The sequence below is a fragment of the Botryllus schlosseri genome, chromosome 7, assembly GCF_051294905.1.
Source record: "Botryllus schlosseri isolate E-star chromosome 7, Bs_hap1, whole genome shotgun sequence".
NCBI classification, from domain to species: domain Eukaryota; kingdom Metazoa; phylum Chordata; class Ascidiacea; order Stolidobranchia; family Styelidae; genus Botryllus; species Botryllus schlosseri.
The window spans coordinates 28,901,737-28,918,582 of NC_137242.1; the positions used below are offsets into that span (position 1 = coordinate 28,901,737).

At 41.6% G+C, this 16,846-nt stretch overlaps 1 protein-coding gene and 3 long non-coding RNA genes across 4 annotated transcripts in view; 2 read left to right on the forward strand and 2 right to left on the reverse strand.

Moving 5' to 3' along the window:
• Positions 1-16,846, forward strand: part of LOC145443209 (uncharacterized) — a 451,826-nt gene that overhangs the window by 414,111 nt on the left and 20,869 nt on the right. The gene's annotated exons all lie outside the window — the stretch shown is intronic.
• The window catches only part of LOC145443194 (uncharacterized), a 267,709-nt gene that overhangs the window by 185,896 nt on the left and 64,967 nt on the right, over positions 1-16,846 (reverse strand). The gene's annotated exons all lie outside the window — the stretch shown is intronic.
• LOC145443387 (uncharacterized) lies at positions 7,599-9,092 on the forward strand. The gene is made up of 2 exons (XR_013916418.1): positions 7,599-8,243; positions 8,861-9,092. It is a non-coding gene; the product is annotated as an uncharacterized LOC145443387 (long non-coding RNA).
• On the reverse strand, positions 9,045-10,007 carry LOC145443390 (uncharacterized). Its single transcript, XR_013916419.1, has 2 exons — positions 9,386-10,007; positions 9,045-9,224 (listed from the first exon to the last, which is right to left on the reverse strand). It is a non-coding gene; the product is annotated as an uncharacterized LOC145443390 (long non-coding RNA).

Genomic DNA, 16,846 nt, shown 5'->3' on the forward strand with positions numbered 1-16,846 from the left:
GGATTGCCACCCTGTCGCGGACAAGCAACGGAGATATCCACGGGCAGATCACGCCTTTATCGCAGAAGAACACAACATCTACTTGCTGACAATCTTATCGAGCCAAGTAATTCCCCCTGGAGAGCTCAGGTACTCGTTGTCAAAATCGAACACTCTACCAAACGACGAATGGTCATTGATTACAGCAGGACAATTAACCGATTCACTCAACTCGACGTTTATCCTCTGCCACGCATCGAGGACATTGTGAATAAGCTTGCTCAGTATAAAGTATTCACGACAGTTGACTTGAAATCGGCCTTTCATCAACTCGAACTGGATCCGCGTGACCGAGAATTTACTGCTTTCCAGTCAGGGAGCGAGTTGTTTCAGTGGCGACGACTTAAATTTGGTTTGACAAATGCTGTACTTGACTTTCAACGAACAATCGATTACATCAGTGGTTCCCAACCTTTTTCGCCCCATCGCACCCTTTTCAAGGTCAACAGCGATCATCGCCCCCCAAATTTTGTGTACCGGAAATTGGACATACAAACTGTAATCACCGGCGGGTTGACTAAAAAAAAGTCAAATTTTCGGCACGATTTCTAATTTTACACACTTTTGTAACTAAATTCCCGTGGGTTGACTAAAAAAAAAGAAAGGTCAGCCGCTTTGGCGCGTCATCGCCCCCTTCGCTATTTTCGCCTCCTTTGTCCATTTTCACCCCCTGTCGCCGCCTTCGTCATTTTCGTCCCCCTAGACCGCCAAATCGCCCCCTGGGGGGCGATATCGCCCACGTTGGGAACCACTGGATTACATCGTCAAGCAGAATAACCTGAAAGGGCGTTTTCCGTATCCAGACGATATAACAATCGCTGGGGTGGATCAGGCTGACCACGACAACAACTTGAGGGCCTTCATGAACGCTGCTTCACGCGCCAATATTACCATCAACGAAGCTAAGACGCAACTTGCTAAGTCCGAAATAGCTATTTTTGGGTACAAAGTCGGACATCAGTCTGTTCAGCCTGACCCAGAGAGAGTGACTCCACTCCTAAATCTCCCATATCCAGAATCTGAGCTTCAGTTGAAGAGGATGATAGGGTTGTTCGCCTACTACGCTAGATGGATCGCAAATTACTCGACTAAAATCGGACCGCTAATCAAAGCTACGATTCCTTTTGACAACGATTCTCGTGAAGCAATTGATCTCATCTAACAAAACCTGGCCAACGCCGCATTACGACCCATCAATGAATCTATGCCCTTCACAGTAGAAAGTGACGCTTCCGATTTTGCGATCGCTGCAACCTTGAATCAGGAAGGGCGCCCGTTGCATATCACTCGCGCACCCTATCGCCAGGCGAGCAATGACCTTCGACTATTGAAAAGGAAGCATATGCTGTGGTCGAAGCGCTGCGAAGTGGAGGCATTTGCTCACCGGGCGGCATTTTACATTGGTCACTGACCAGAAAAGTGTCTCCTTCATGTTCGACAATCGACACACCAGCAAAATCAAAAACGACAAAATCTCTCGTTGGCGATTGGAACTAATGACATTTAGCTATACTGTCATTCATCGGCCCGGCGTCGAAAATGTCGGCCCCGACGCTCTAACGCGCGCTCATTGCGGATACATGGGAAAACACCAATTGCGCGATCTGCACATTTCACTCTGTCACCCCGGCGTGACCCGCATGTCTCACTTCGTACGAGTCAAGAATTTGCCATTCTCTATGTCAGAGATACGTACCATGACTTCACAGTGCGATGAGTGTCAACAAATCAAACCTCAGTTCATTCGCTCCGGCGAGGAGAAACTAATCGAGGCGACTCAACCCTTCGAACGTCTCAGCCTCGATTTCAAGGGTCCGTTACCCAGCGTTACGAAAAGCAGGTATTTCCTCACTATAGTCGACGAATATTCACGATTTCCGTTTGCATTTCCCTGCGCAGACATGTCTGCAAAGACGGTTATCAAATGCTTAACGACACTGCTTTCTGTATTTGGGATGTATTCATACATCCACTCCGATCGATGGTCGACTTTGCAGTTTTACGAACTCAAATCTTGGCTCAACTCTAAAGGGGTTTCTACAAGCAGGACTACTAGCTACAACCCTCGTGGAAACGGACAATGTGAAAAGTACAACGGCGTGATCTGGAAGGCTATTCAATGCTCATTGAAATCTCGACGTCTTCCTCTCGGACACTGGGAGGATGTTATGTTGGACGCTCTACATTCAATTCGGTCGTTGCTCTGCACATCGACAAATTGCACTCCTCATGAGAGAATGTTTCATCACTCTCGCCGCTCGACAAATGGCACCTCCATTCCGTCATGGCTGAAACCAGGTCCTATCTATGTCAAGCGACATATGCGCAATAAGGACGAACCCTTGGTGGATGAGGCGGAGCTCCTCGAGACAAACCCTGCTTACGCCCATGTCAGACTTAACAACGGCAGGGATATTTCACCGCGCAACAGCACCGACGTAACCAGAAGAGCTGAATTCAGTAACCGCAGCCCGAGCGAAGATTGTTCTGGTGGACAGCTCTTTAACGAAGACGCCACGGTTCGTGATGTGGCCATTGCCACTAGTACCGAAGAAAGAAATAACGAAGGTTCGAAACTGAACATTGATCGTGAAAGATCACCGCTTCGTCGTTCAACGCGTGTTCGGAAAGCCGTAGATCGATATGGCGCAGTACCCTATTATTGACAATGTATCACAAAATTTGTTTCGCTAATATTTTACGGGGGGAGAATGTACTATTCCTTATCTGTTCTTTCCATCCTTAGTTGATTGATTCACGTTGATTACGCTCACTCTACTTACATAGTGCTGTGAGTAGGTAATACGCTGTCAGTTTTTCTAGGTCACTGGTTCTTAACTTTGCCTCCAGCGCCCCCCAAGGGGCGCTGGCGATTTTGAAGGGGGCGGACACGCTCAGGGGGCGATATAGGGGGGCGCTGGGCTCAGGGGGCGATATGGGGGCGCTGGAGATGATGTGGTAGTAGGACATATCCTTAATTAGTATTCAGAGCGAATTAACACCGAAAACTTCGTTATATATAGCCTACAAAAGACATATACGTTATATATAGCCTACAAAAGACATATAGATTTAATTGTCCATAGGCGCCTAAATGACTGGCACCGAATGTTCCTGTCTTGGCAATCCGAACCCCAGAAAACGAATTCCATCTGGCGGGTAAACATTATATGGCAGTGAAGAAATACCAATTTGAAATCATGTGGGTCTTTTAGTTTAGTACGATGGGGCGACAGGGATATATAGAACTAGATATCCCTGTTGGGCGATTCTATATTTTTTGATATAGCAGACAGGAGGTCACGAAATACTATCATGCAACGAAGTCATACCAACGAGTCCGCCCGCCCGAATATGTTCAATTATTAGTTATGGGCCATATGGTTTCCAAGACACCTCACAATGTTCCCTCTACGTTTTGACGAGTCTGCGCACACTCACCAACTCACTTAGCAAACCCTTGGACAACAAACCGTGCGTAACGACTGAAAAAAGGACATAACTCCCGGATTTGTTGTGCGCAACGTAGATTTTCTGTGCGCAGAGACCGTGTCAGCACTGCGCACGTGCGCAGCTTAGAGGGAACATTGCACCTCACTCAGCTCTACCGGTAAATCTGGTAACGTGAGCAGAGAGGACAAGAAGTTGATAGCAATATATATGCAATTCCCGATCTTATTGACCGATTTTATCATGAATTATCGAACATTTTCGTGCTTCGTACTGGCTCGCTAAACAGTACAGCTGATTTCGTATCAAAAGCGAACAACGTGATGGGGGGCGGTCGGTTTATCACCCTATGGGAGCCCAAGACCCAAGTTTTTTTCGGGGGGCCTGACGAAGTGTCGTTTCGTTCCTGCCATCGGGTATACGCCCGAAGATGCATAATTATTATTGAGGGGTCTTACCTTTTCAATCACACATCACTCAGCTCTACCGGTAAATCTGCTTACGTGAGCAGAGAGAGGATAAAAATTGATATCAATATAATATGCAATTCCCGATCATAGTGACCAATTCAATCAATAATTTGTGAAATTTTTCGCGCTTCGCGCGTCTAAGTCAGAATAGCTGGCTCAGTAAATGGACACCCAATGTAGATGACCAGATCAGCAAATAGTGGATAGCCGAAGCGGGGTCTTGGGGCGAAGCCACCCGGAAGTTTGGTTTATCACCCTATGGGGGGACCACGACCAACGTTTCTTGGGGGCTGACGAAGTGCTGTTACGGCCCTGGTAACGAATTAATTGTACCTACGTGCATGCCCGAATATGTTTAATTAGCAATTACGTGCCCTTTATTTTCCAATACAACAGCTCACTCAGCGCTACTGGTAAATCTGATGAGAGGATAAAAAGTTTATAGCGACATATATATGTAATTACCACCTATTCATTCATGCATTATAGAAAATTTTGGCACCTAGGGCGACCAGGCCACACAAAGTTTGCTGACCATCGAAATCACGCTACGGGGTTCTTGGGGGCGAAGCCCTCAGAAGTTTGCTTTATTACGCTATGGGTGCGCAAGGCAATCGTTTTTAGGGGGGTTGACGAAGTGCTGTTACGGCCCTCCCTCTTACTCATTGTCTTTATGACATTCCTTACAATATGAGGTTGGGGGGCGCTGGAGCGCGATAATCTTTGAAAGGGGGCGCTGGAGGAAAAGGTTAAGAACCACTGTTCTAGGTGTTGGTCGTGTGTTATCGTATTTGAACTGTTCTTATACTGTTTATCTCATTTGTCGTCTGTTGCAGAATAAGTTTAATAAAGCCTATCTCTAGGTCAGAACATAGGGTTTCAGTGATGGAGTTATATCTTGAAACTGAGACTGTATATAATATAGATAGTCAAATTTTAACGTATCAGTCTGTTTGGTCTTGTTTTTAGACAAATTTTGCTGATCAAGATAAATTTTGCTAATCAAGAAAGAACCTGTTGTGGTCTTGAAATTTATACCGGAACGTTGACATTAAAAATAACACAAGACAACTAGCTTACTGAGACAATTTTTGTTGCTTCACTTTTTTGATCTCGTTTCAAAGACAAATTTTACGACTAGTCTACTGCTCAACAGGCATCGCGGGCCCTGGTCTTAATAAGATAAGAACGCAAGACACAACTAGGCTCTTGAGACCATTTTTGATGGTTCAGTATTTTTGTCTCATTTTTACTCACCAATGTTCATAACCAACAGGTCATTTCCACCAACTTGTTAAAGAATTGGCATTGGAGGGAGAAGACATAATCATAAACTTTTTCCAAATGAACGAGGCGCAATACCAAGCTCTACTGCGACTGGTTGGATCAAGTATCACCAAACAAGCCACGTGTATGAGGGAACCCATTGGTCCTTCTAAGAGGCTTGCTGTGACTTTGAGGCGAACTTCAGTGTGCTTTTGTTGTACCTACTTATCAGAGATGAGCATGGATTAGGATTAGGTTTTGAAAAAACAGGATTTGTGAAATTTTGTCGGATTTGGATTAGAAATTTTTTTCAGAGAGGATTTGGATTGGATTGACCTATTTTCTGGGAGATTGCAATGTCTTGTGGCGAATAGCGACAAACTTTATTCAGATCAGTTATTAATGTACTTATGGTTACTATGTTATCTTGAATGAAGTGAATCGTTGGCTGTGAAAGAAAATTTTCGAATCCCTCCGTTGCATAAATTAGTATATTTTCTGAATTTCCAGTTGGAGTCGGATTAGGATTGGACATGGACTTGAATATGAAAAAATTATGGATTAGGATTTGGATTTCAAGGTTCGGATTTGGATTGGATTAGGACATAGAATCCGCTCATCTCTGCTACTTATCTCATTGAATTGATTGAAACGTAGCTGTTTTTGATAGATTTCTTGCTACCGGAAATGACTACCATTCCCTTGGCTATAGTTTCCGGATACACCGCACAACAATCTGTAAAATAGTCCCAGAAACATGTCAGGCCATATGGAATTGCCTTCAAACCTATCGTTTTACCTTCTACCTACATCTTCAAGATTCAAGGAGGTATCCATGCAATTTCAATCAAGGTGGAACTTCCCCAACTGCGTCGGCGCAATCGACGGAAAACATGTGGTAATAGAGGCTCCGCCAACTTCCGGCTCCAAGTACTTCAACTATAAAATGACCTTCAGCATGTGTGGGTTTCAATCGGCTCTTATGGACGGAATGCTGATGCTGGGATATTTAGCCATTCCGACTTAGGAAAGCAAAATAATAGACGGGACATTGGAATTACCTGCTGACCTGCCATTAGTACCTGGACTGTCCAGTATGCCACATGTTTTCGTTGCGGATGAGGCATTTCCGTTGTGCCGCAACTTGATGAGACCCTTCCCGGTAAAAAAAAGCTCACTAAGGTCCAAGAAAATTTTCAATTACCGCTTATCAAAAGCCAGACGGACAGTTGAACATGCTTTCGGAATCATGTCTAGTAAATTCCGCGTTTCGCAATAAACCGCTGTGCAGGAGTATATGGTTGTATTAAGTTCTCAGATTGTTCGGTTAATTACTTATAGTCTAACGTTGAATACTACAATGACAAAGGCCTCTGACAAATCATCTGGATCTTCTGTCGGACATGGAAACAAACAAAAGCTCGCCAACGATTCTAATGTGACTACCGGTACCCGTCAACAAAGTCCTCTGACAAACCATCTGGGTCTTCTGTTGAACATGGAAGCAAACAAAAGCTTGTCAACAATTCTGTTCTGACTACCGGTACCCTCCAACAAAGTGTACTGGAGCAAATTCGTACAGAGCTCCCAACCATTATTAGGAACTGTCTTGAAGAAGTTTGTGAAGGAGGAAAATTTCAATTATACGATCCTAATCTACAAAAATGACTGCTCGAAGTCAATTCTTCCATCAAAGACCTGAAATCTGAACTAGAAGAAATTAAAAAAGTCAGAACTTTATTACTGACAAATTTGATGAATTTGAAAAGCAAATTGAAATAAACTTATCAACATTGAAAGAAAATAAAAAGGATCAGGAAACTATGATACAGAGTCAATCTGCAGTAATTGAAAAACTCGCCGATAAAGTGGAAGAAATGGATCGCTGCTACAGAATGGATATCCTGGAATTTCATGTAATTCCAGCAACTCATCAAGCGGATACCGACTCTTTGATTAAAGAAGTTATATCCAGATTAAATATTGCCTTGGGCGAATCCCATATTTCGTATTCACACCGAAAATTTCATGCTGATGAGACTGCATCTAAGCCCGCACCAGTAATAGTCAAGTTTTCCTCCAGAAAAATGATTCCGGCAGAGATGAGCATGGATTAGGATTAGGTTTTGATAAAACAGGATTTGTGAAATTTTGTCGGATTTGGATTGGATTACGATTAGAGATTTCTTTCTGAACGGATTAGGATTGGATTTACCGATTTTCTGGAAGATTGATATGTCGTGTGGCGAATGGCGACAAACTTTATTCAGATCAGTAATTGATGTACTTATAGTACACTACACTATGGTTCACTCGGTGCAAATGAAAATGAGAGGTGCAGACCTATGCTAAGTTATCTTAAAGGTCAACTGCATCTTCAAAATGACTTCACCTTATTTCGTACATTATGTGGTTAGGAATATGAATAGAATAATGAAAATTGAAATTACCTGATAGTTTTCAAGTAATTTGAATTACAAATCGAAATTCCGGAAAACGGAAACGAAATCACCCAGCCGTGAAATGACGTCAAGTAGTTGACACAACAAAAGTCCTTGTTATTTCTGTTGGCTGTTAGGTGGGATTATTGCTTAGATTTGCTGTGGATTTGGGTCTTTGAGTGGGATCATGAAAGCTGTGAAGGAGATAATTCATAGAGTCAGATGTTATGTCACGTATGGTTGGTCCAATACGCAATATGCCGTACCTACAATGCATTGACATCGCTGCCAAAACCCATCCATATACCGACAGGCGACCGGACGCCATTAAGACCAAAAGTGCGGACTTATAGACAACCAAAGGCAGAGTCATTTTCAAATGCGAATCACTAACAAGTATCTTGCTTCAATGAAGTATCCGAGATACGCAACACGCAAGAAAACTGACTACTGAACACGGGCAACTCTTGCCGACGTACTGCAGTAGTGCCGTTCATATTTTATTTCCACGCACCAGTGAAATTGTGGTAATGTCAGAGGAACGCACTTCTAAAGCTATACAAAGTGTCCGAAATCGGTAAGTGAAAATGTACTGTGTCAGCTATAGTTTTGTAAGAGTGTAACTAACCGCTTATAGTAGTATTGACTGTGGTATGGTAGTCATCGAAGTATTATTATTGTTTACACTCACGTGCATGTGCAAATAACTGAAATATGTATGCCTTGAAAAACTTGTAAGTAGAAGTGTACATAGTCTGAAATAAAAACACTTGAAAATCAATTAAGAAAAAAAGATCTATAAATGCATTAGTTACTATAAAGGGAGTTCATAACCTGCTGACTTCATGACGTATAATGGTTATATATCGCTGACCTCCTATTAATGGAAGAGTTGCTATTACTTTTGAAAATACACTTCTTTTTGTGTACGGTACATGTGCGGTCATGTAATCATATTAGTTACTTTAGTTATTGAATGAGGAGTGTCAGATATCTGTGACTGAGCCTATCAATATTGACCGCTCAGTAAGAGATGAAAACTTATCACTATCATCATAATAGTCGTAAAGTTAGGTAGGATGCAGTTGGCAATCCTTCATTTTTATGATACTTCCGAACAGCATTTGATATAGGTCTACTGCCTTCGATTCGACTTTGTTATAAAACTCAGTGATATTTTTACTCCTGCTCTAGATTCCTGCAATGATGAAGTTGACGCATTCATTAAAGCAAGACCAGAAACGGCCGAGTCGACCAAGTCTATTGTGATGATTCATCCTCATTCGACAAACGGCATCGTCAAAATTAGTTGAAAGAAGCTATTGCTGGACACAAAACTCTATATTTCTCTCCCTGACACAGTAGTACTGTTGATGGATTGGTTATGTTGCATTTATTATTTTCAATACAACTATTCCATCACGAAGCATTGTAAAATTGAAATCCTTTGAAAGTACTGGATTTGATCGGATGCGCGGACAGGATTTTTCGTTGGCTTTTGTTGCAGAATCCCAGTGGCCAGCCAACAAAATTTCCGTGTACAGTTTTTCTCAGCTTCCTGAAAAGCGTAATTGTTGTGTTACTGACGGGTAATTATTTGGCACCCGACTCAAAATTTTATGTGAATGAGACTCATTCGCTCATGCATCAAACTGGATGTTATAATTATATGACAATATTCCTGTTGATATCTATAGCGAGACAATCTCCAATACATACTCTTGATTGAAATCCTGATAATGCTGTGATGCACTAATAATTCATTCGTTGCTCGAGGGACCTGTTTGCAGCACTTCAACTCTCCCCTGATAGTTTGCATAAGTTGGCAACCTCCATCCTCTCAACTGTAATTGATAATACCAAGATTAATAACTGAAGGAGGTTCTCCACCACATTACACATACCGGTGTATTTCATTTGGTCTAGACAAGCGGCTTAAGCTGAACAAGCTAGGCTGATCATACTATATATCACTAACATCCTTAGGTTATAGTCATCAATAATCATACTCAAACGACCCCTCGTTTTCGGAGCAGCAAGAAGTTCCACTGATATGGGATCGAGCACATCAACACTTGAAACGTGTCCTCGTTTCAACATTACTTTCGTAAGTGAGAGGAAAAAGCATACTTACATTCGACATCTGAATACTCGGACTCGCCTGGTGAATCCATTACAAGCGAAACCTCCGCCATAACTAACTAAAATAAGCGCCCTGCTACTGCAAGACCGCCAACCCTATAGCATACATCTGCAGCGGCCATAAGAGATGTCAACTACATGACGTCACAATGAACATTCCGCTTTTTCTGTAAACATACCAATATTGGGACTTTCGGACCAAATTACGGCAATTTCCGATTAGTTTGAAATACGGAAAGTCGGCCATTTCGGTATGAAAAAAAATTCTGAACATGATTCCGCAAAGTTGTCTATGAAGATGCAGTTGACCTTTAAGTCAAGAGAATCGTTGGTTGTGAAAGTGAATTTTCCAATCCCTCCCTTGCATAAATTAGCATTTTTTCTGAATTTCAAGTTGGAATCGGATTAGGATTGAACATGGACTATAAAATGAAAAAGTTATGGATTAGGTTTTGGATATGGATTTGAAGTTTCGGATTTGGATTGGATTAGGACATAGAAATTCCAAATCCGCTCATCTCTGGATTCCGGACATGGACAAAGTCTTCATTATTGAAAACCCGACTGAAAATAACCGCAATCTCTTCTTTGCGGCCAGGAAATTGAAAAGGGATCATGGCTACTCATACCTCTGGACAAAGTTTGGAAGAGTTTTGGTACGGAAGAATGATAAAGCATCGATTCTTTAAGTATCCAATGAAAGTGACTTACAGAAGATCAAGTGACTTGAGTGTCACAATTGTCCCATATTATGAAGAAAAAACTCTTTGATGCCCTCTTCATCATCACATGATACGGTAATTGCAAATCATCATGATAACCGAATGTTAGACATTTCCAAATTTAACTTTAGCAATGTATTTGAATGATACTCCTCAGACCTTGAGAACATTGCACATAAACTGGATAGCATAGCGCACCGTGAAAAAGTTACTTTAATCCACCTCGATCTTAGATCTCTAGCTAGTCATATTGATGATCTTAGTGACATGATTGTTAGCCTACATAATGCACCCTCTATTATAGGAATATCCCAAACTAAACTACGCAACACAGATGCTCCCGATCTTAATCTAGGTGGTTTCGACTTCTTTCATTCACCATCCCCACAAATGCTGGTGGTGTTGGCCTTTGGCCTTTACATAATATCGATTTAGTAGGTGTTATCTATAGACATCCTAGTCACTCATTCTCAGATTTCTCTACGGAAGTGAATCGCACATTAACACTACTAAATTCTCATCATCCTCGGTATTTGCTTACTCTCTACTACAACGGCGACGCTTGACCATCTGAATATTTTGAACTCTCACGGTACAGCTCCTCTTATCACTTTACCAACTCGAGTAACACATCATTTTGCAACACTACTTGATCACATTTACACCAACTTGACGGTGTGTCCTATTCATCCTTGTGTCATCCATAATGATCTTACAGATCATTATCCAGTTTTAGCTGATGTTGTTACTAAATCACCACCATCTCAAAGTAGTTATATTTATAAAAGACTGCCTACAATGGAGTCTTAAGAATTCGTTATTAGCTGAATCATTCGAGCATTTTCCTGGAAATGATCTTCAGCCGCTCACCAAAGAAAATCTTGATGCTAAGTTTAAAAGTTTTCTGTCTCAGAGATCACTGACCTCGTCAATAAACACATTCCTATCCAGCGCCTTACACGTAAACAACGCAAGTTATATCTCAATCCTTGGATTACACCAGGAATTCTGCGCTCTATTAGGAAAAGAAATAAACTTCATCGTATATGGATTACAAATGGTTCAGATATGGATCGAATCAAGTATAAAACATATGCTAATAAATTAAATCAGATCAGATTCAAGGCAAAAAAATCATACTTTTACAAATATTTCAATCAACATAGTGCTAACCAAACACAAATGTGGCGTGGAATTAAGAATCTGATCACTCCTTCCTCACAAAAATCAACCAAACCATCCAAACTTATTGATGAAAACGGACTGGCGATTTCTGACCCTGCATCAATAGCGTGCACCTTCAACAAGTATTTTACATCCATTGGTCCTTCCCATAACAGATGTATCCCTCCTTCATTCCAGAGCAATGCCAACAGCATGTTCAATGTTAAAATGTTGCCAGCAAATGAACACGAAATTTATGAAATTATTAGAAATATGAAGGGTGGGAAGGCCGAGGGTTATGATAAGTTACCAGTTGAACTGGTCAAAGTAATAACACCAGCAATTACACCATACATTTGCCATTTCTTCAATCAGTGTGTAGAAAATGGAATATTCCCTAACGCACTTAAAATAGCAAGGGTGGTGCCAGTTTATAAAAGCGGGAACAAAAGCGACATGTCTAACTATAGGCCTATATCCATTTTATCCTGCATGACTATAGTGTTAAAGTACTTTGAACCTCTACTAGATCCAAACCAATTTGGCTTCCGTTCCAACTGCAATACTAACCAAGCAGTACTCGACCTTCTGCTTCAATATTATTCAGCAATAGTTGAATATGTCAATCGCGTACTCTGATTCATTAATCGCATGTCATTATAATCCATTTTCTGTCTTATTTGCTATATGCTACTGTTTGAAATTTTGAACTTGCTCGAAACTTTCACTAAAATAATGCTGCACGTGATCTGCATTTTTCAATACTGTTTGAAAATTAGAACCTGCGCCAAACATTCGCTAAAATAATGATGCACAATGTCTGCATTTTTCAATACAAGTTTATTACTGAATAGCATGGTCATGCTGTTCATTGAACAAAGGTAAAAGTATTTGGTGCACAATCATCTCAAATTGAAGAAGAACAGGTTGCGGCAAATTGATTGCTCTTTTCATTAAGCCCCAATGAACTGGTGCTTTTTCAGCTACCATATTTTGAGGGGCAGCTGGGGGACGAGGTGCAGACGTATCTGACTCGATAGTATTCATTGCTTTCTGGAGTTCACTGATGTTATTTTATTGTCCAACACAGTAGATGACCTTTTTCGATTTCTTGGAGTTTCCAGGTTGCTGATAGTTTACAACTCTCTTGGAGTTCGTAAATCATGTGGAGCCGTCTACGAATCTCCTAGTATCAAATTTAAAATGTGAAAATCTTCGTTAGAACTTGGATCCAAACTTTGAATATCAGAGGTATCTAAATTGTTTGTATCATCGGTGTTAATCATCGTATTTTTGCGATCCAGAAATGGATCCGGAAATTTCATGGTTTCATCGTATTCCCATATCGGCGAGGTACTCGCTCCTGCACCAGATGTATAGCTGTCATTCATTTTATTCCTCATTTTCCTGTACTTGTCCCTCAAGTGTTTCCATTGACTTTTCACATCTCGAATTTGCATTGGAATTGAAAGTGAATTGGTAACTGCGCTCCATGCGCTGTCCTTTACAATCTTGCTATGGTATTTACCGTCGCCAGGGTCGTAAAGGCAAGGATATTGCCGAACACTATTAATTATTTCTTCGTAACAGTTCATTCTCGTCAGTACGTGAGTGCAATCGGAGAAAAATACACGCCAGTAGTATAGTAAATCGGTCGTGGGGTGCTTGTGGGCCCTCTGGTGATGTGCCGTGAAACTCGTGTTGGTGATGGTACCCTTTAGACCCCCTCTCGTTAGCATGCTAACATGGGTTCTTATGGGTGCGGTGATGATGGTACCCTTCCAGGTATAGGGTGCGGCGATGATGTGCCGTGAAAACTCGTGGTGGTGAGTCGTACTTTCAGGTATAGGCTGCGGCGATGATGTTGTGCCTGTTATGTATTCTTACGGGGTCTCTGGTGATTCGCCATGTGTTCTTATGGGTGCGGTCGTGAATCGTCCTTTCGGGTATAGGCATCTCTCGCACGGTGTAGATCAGGTATGGTAAATAGTCACGTGGCTGGTCCTTAGTTATTGTGTGTACCCCAAATTGTTGTACATGACCGATTCGAGTTAATCCTAACGTTTACGGAGATTGCGACTTTAATATATCGTTATTCTTATGGGCGCGGCGATGATTCGTACTTTCGGGCATAGACTAGGGTTAGATTATCCGGATACCGGTTAACCGCAGGTTTCTCATCATCTGATATCCGGATGTAGTTCTGCCGGTTAACCGGATAAAATAGTAACGTTGATAATGCGTTTTACACTTTGCAGTAAGCTTGAATAAGTCGTATTATTAGTGTTGCGCGCGGTCAATTAGAGAAAAGCGTGCTACCAGTTAGCGATATACGTCTGTGCACACTGCACAATTTAACGCGACGCAATCTCCTTCTGAGAAGATCGCCAAATTAGGTCATTGATTGCCGCGAGAGCAGCTGTCGTTGCTGGCCTGATTTATCGAGTCTTCAACAAGCCTACAGTTCCACTGATAGAATCGCATCTGCAATAGATCCTGTGGACACTATACCATCACATGGCCTGCACAATTGCATCTGCATTGGCTTTGTGCTCACGATATTATCGCTGGCCTACACAATCGCATCTGCAATGTAATAGGCATGGCACGATCATCGCTGGCGTAACAACCGCGCCTCGGGCCTGACATGCGTTGGCTCCTATCTATTGGTGGCTTGGAGCGATTGTGATTATTGAGTGACATCGCGAAACTGAATGACATCGAATGTACCCATTTCGCAAACATGTTCGTGCGTGCAAGCGTACTTGATTTCCGCTGAGACTCAATTCGAAAAAAATCGTAACCCCCTCATATTATTCAAAACACCCCCTTATTTTTCGGCTGGCTGCGTGCCTGATCACGTGAATTTCTCAAGAAGGAATTAGAACGAGCTATCATGTCGGCATAAATTCCAGTATCGGCTACTCGTCCTTCCAGTACTGGAAACCTAAACAGATGAATGGGCAGAAAGGAAGCACTGCTTACTATATTCAGCCCATTTTGTGGTAGCAGAAAGAGCATTCAATACATGTGGACTCTTTGTTACAAAACTCGGGTCCGGCTACAAGAGGCCACAATTGATGCAGTGTGCTTTATAAGGCGGGCGTTGCAGAAGCAGTGAACATTAAATTTGCGTGATTTTTCCCGTATTCGCTCGTACTGCGCGTGTACGGATAAATCTACAATAACACTGTGTAATGATTTTGCGATCCATTTTTCATACCTCGTGAAACCGATTTTCTCACTTAGCAGTTATTATCCGGTTAACCGGTTAGCTAAATTCCAAATATACGGATATATCCGTTATCCGGATAGTGAGAATTATTGGTATCCGAACTAACCCTAGTATAGACTGCGGGTTAGGGCTCTTCAAAAATGACTTTTTTTTCTCAAATCGTGCCGGCTACTTGATGAAATTATTAGGTTACCTAATTTAAGCCTACACGCAAAATTTGGTTCAATCCCACCCAGTAACCGCTTTGCTACAGGAGAAGAAATTTTCAATTTATCATATGAATATAAATAATTTGAAATTTCTCTGTTCACCCCATGAAAGTGTTGGGCTGTCTACAGAAACGAGGCTCACCAAATTTGGTTCAATTCCAACCAGTGGAAGCGGAGTTCCGATTGCTGTCGAAATATTCGGATTTTAATAAAATAGTATTTACGGTGAGCACAACCATAATAAATAAACAAAGAATCGGTCACCGTAAATACTATTTTATTCAAATCCAAATTTTTTCGATGGCAATGACAAACCTGAATATTATTGACGCCAATTTTCAAACACATCGGATTATTCACACATTCCACGCCGCTGTTTTCACACCTATAGAATCAATACCAACTAGCTCAATGAGAACCAAGTATACACATACAATCATTGTATTTATTACTGAAAAATCAAACGTTCAACAAAAACACGCAACTTATCATTTGCCAACTCTAGCATTACCAAAAAATTCAGGTATTGTTGATTGAAAATCCTTGAGTCCTTATTATCAAAAATGTTATAGTGCGGTGTCAGAATCCAATCGGTAAAGGTAAATTCAGATAATCCAAAGTGAAATATTTCGACTTTGACATAGTCTGTATCAGTGGCGGCTCGTCCTATAGGGCAACTGCGGCATTGCCCCACCTAAAATTCTGTTCAATAACAATTCTTTGCCATTTATAGACGCACAACAATCGATATGTACCGAAATCCCAGCAATAATCGTATACTCCTTGTCCTTTCGCTTGTAAATGCCGATGTATAGCGAAGTCTCTGCGAAAATCGAATTCTCTTCCGTTTTTTTCGCTTTGCGAATGCCTAGCCGGGGCATGCCCCGGTAGCGCTCATAACAAGCTTTCACTGCCTATTCTCTCAAAGCTGCGCACAATAAAGAAACAGTGCTTTACTCTCTCCTATTCATAAAACTACCCAGCAGGTAGGGCAACATAGCATGGTTGCCCCTAAAGTGTGATGTAACAATCGTATCTATATCTGAACTCGCTTACCGTCATATGCGTTTAGTCGACTTTTGCTGGTATAGGTCGATTTTGATGGTGTTTCACACCATGATAATTCTTGAAACTTGGTATGTCATGTCGTGATGGTGGTATTTAACACTGTCCAAGTTCCAGGGTTTCTACTTAAAGTTTAGGGTAGTAATTCCGTTTCCAAAGTTGAGTGTGTGCTGATCCGTCATGTATCGCAAACAGATTTTACTCAAAGACGGTATTGGTATCCATTGATTTTGACGATGTTCCATACCGAGATCGGTCATGACATTTGGTACGGTAAGTCTAAATGTTAGTATCCAACGCTGTACGAAGTTTCAAGTTTGACACTGAACTATGTTAGTGGTAATTTCGTTTCCTAAGTCGAGTGAGAGCTGACTCGTCATTTATCGCATACATATTTTACGCGAAGCCGGTATTGGTCTCCATTGATTTTAACGATGCTCCTTAGCTAGATCCGTCATGAGCTTATACATGGTATGTCTTGATTTTAGTATCGAACGCTGTGCCAAGTCTCAAGGTTGTCACTCAATGATTAGGGCAGCAATTTCGTTATCAAGGTCGAGTATGGTAGAGATTTGCGCTGACGGTAGAGATTTGCGCTGATCTGACACTGAGCCTAAGGGTGGGTTTCAAAAAGTTGTCTTAA